This window comes from Solanum stenotomum, chromosome 2, assembly GCF_019186545.1.
Source record: "Solanum stenotomum isolate F172 chromosome 2, ASM1918654v1, whole genome shotgun sequence".
Lineage (NCBI taxonomy): Eukaryota > Viridiplantae > Streptophyta > Magnoliopsida > Solanales > Solanaceae > Solanum > Solanum stenotomum.
Genome location: NC_064283.1, coordinates 69,244,541 through 69,247,201, shown reverse-complemented (window position 1 = coordinate 69,247,201; position 2,661 = coordinate 69,244,541). Strand labels below are relative to the sequence as shown.

Sequence of the window (2,661 nt, the reverse complement as noted above, 5' to 3'; positions counted from 1 at the left end):
TTAATCTGGTTCTAACAGGGAAATGTTTTCTGTTATGCATAATACATAAACAAATACTCAAACTTGACTTTGAGAGTATACATCTAAACACTTCAATTGACAACTTGTCTCCACTGTGTCTTGTGAACACCCGATGCTAATGTGATGCTATAAATCTTGAAAGAGTTTAGATGATCATTTTGTAAGTTGGTGTGTACAATTGACACAAAGGAGACGACTGATGAGTTGACGTGTCTAGATGTGCATACTTATGAGTATGAATATGAAACAACATAACACAAAGAAAAATGAGACTATGCAACGATGCAAATTGTACACTGCTGTATTTCATTACATTATAGTGTGCTTCCTTATTTCATAATTCCATATTTTATTTAACCCCAGCCCCTGTTTTCTCCCTTTTCATGTTCCTCTTCTCTTATTTTCCTTAAGAATTTTTATTTTTTATTTTGTTTCTTTGCACAATTTTTCAATTTGTCACTTAATTCCATATTTTCTTTTCACATTTCTACAATTTTTCACTCAATTTCACCATTATACCTAGAAAAAATAATTTTTTAATTCAAATTTCACAATGATTCTAGGAATTCGAGACTTTGTTCTCCTAATCTTTCCACTTTCACCTTCAAATTTTCAGCAAAATACAAGCAAAGCCTGTAGGCATGCATATACATACACCCACTTGCCTTTTTATTTATAGTTAAAATTGATTTCTTTTTATTTGTGTATTCATATATTTGTATGTGCATATTCACACGCCCACTTGCCTTATTTGTTGGTTGTTCAGATTTGGAAGCACAAAGCTTACTCAAACATCATGGATCTAAAAAATGAAGCTCATTGAAACGTCATTAGATCCATGGTTGAAGCTTTGAGCTCGCCAAAACACCTGCAATAAAAACTAAAAGTAAGAAAATCGAAAAGGGGTAAGGTAAAGGGGTTTTATTCGGTGTTCGTCAATGACTGATTTGGAGTTTTGGTGGCTGTTTGTGGTGGCTTTCTTACTTCTTTTACTCTCTTTTTTCCTTTGTTTCTTTTATAAAACAATTGTTCCAAATTTTATACTTTCATAATTTAAATAACTTTATTCATGAAAAATATGAAATTCAAAAAATTTTGCTTGACTCATTCTATTTATTACATTTTTATATTGTTTTTCCATCTCATATTAATCATTTATATTATTAAAAATAGTTATATAAAATTATTTTTTAATTTACAAAGATATGATTAATTAATTTTTTTCTATTTTATTATAACAATTAATTATTTTTGAAAGTATAAATAAAATTTATAAAGTTACCAAAAAAAATTAAGGTACATATTTTATTTGTGTTTTCTTAAGAAATTTGTAAAAGAAAAAGTAGATCATTAATATGAAAAATAAAGAAGGTATAAATTTAATATGTTCTTTTATTTTTCTCTCAACAATTTCATAATCCAAAAACACTTCAATCCACAAATACTCTTCAATAAGTAACTAAAACGAAAAGAACATCAATGATCTTGAAAAACAATTACATAAGTTTTGATACTATTGGCATGAAATTCAAAATCGAAAAACATCCATAAACACCAACATAAATACATATTATTTTCGTCAATTTATACCATATTTTTATTCTTAAAAATCAAGATAGGTGAAATTTAATAAATATTTTGCTTATCTACTTTTCTTACATGTTCTTAAAGAAATTATAAATATAAATAATATTTTAAATAATTTATTCGTTAAAAGAATTTTTGCAATTTTACAAAATTTATTTATAATTATAAAAAAATTAATTGTTAGGATTAAAAAAACTACTTATATCTTGATTTTATAAAATAAAAAATAAACTTCAAAAAACTATTCATTATAATAAAATAAATAATATAGAATAGAAAAAATAATATTAAAATAATAAACTAAAAACTTATATAATGATCGTAAATTTAAATCAAAATTCAGTACGTAAAAAAAGAAAAGCATAAACTAATTAGTTCAGTAGGTTGATTACATGAATTTTCACTAAAAAAAATTTCAATTTCACTATCCTCAATTTTCTTGAATTCATCCAAAAATAAGTAAATTTTATTTTTTCGACAAATTACTTTAATTTCCCCTAAAATAAATAGTAATAGAGATATAAAATATATAATAGATACCGTCTGTGAGTTTCAAAATTTCTTTATTAAAATAAAAAATAAAATATAAAATTTACACTAAGAATTAACAAGCAAAAAGGAAAATGCAAGTAAGAAAGAAAAAATAAAAGAAAAGATTAAAATTAGAAAAGAAAAAGTAGGGAAATAAGTACATATGGGTCCCACAGTATACATGTGGGGGAATTTATGCCTTTTTCCTAGAACAAATTATTGATATCATTGGAAAAACAATGTTGATGATAAAGTTGAAGATGATACAATACATTTTCAACCTGTTACGCGTAAGGAAACACTTGCATCTAGAACTCTTCACAATTTTATGGTATAATTAGAAAAGACAACACCGAAATATTTGGATGCAATAAGAAAAGTTAGAGATGAGCTTTCAACTAGATTTAAATTTTAACAAAAAACAAAACAAAATAAAATCATATTTCACTGAATTTTCTTAGATATATTTATACTTTTAAAGAATTATTAATTTATAATATTAATGGGACTATATATTTATAT

At 24.4% G+C, this 2,661-nt stretch overlaps 1 protein-coding gene across 1 annotated transcript in view; it reads left to right on the top strand.

Annotated features, from left to right (window-relative positions):
* LOC125855511 (zeatin O-glucosyltransferase-like) overlaps window positions 1-2,661 on the top strand; it is a 151,539-nt gene that overhangs the window by 86,819 nt on the left and 62,059 nt on the right. The gene's annotated exons all lie outside the window — the stretch shown is intronic.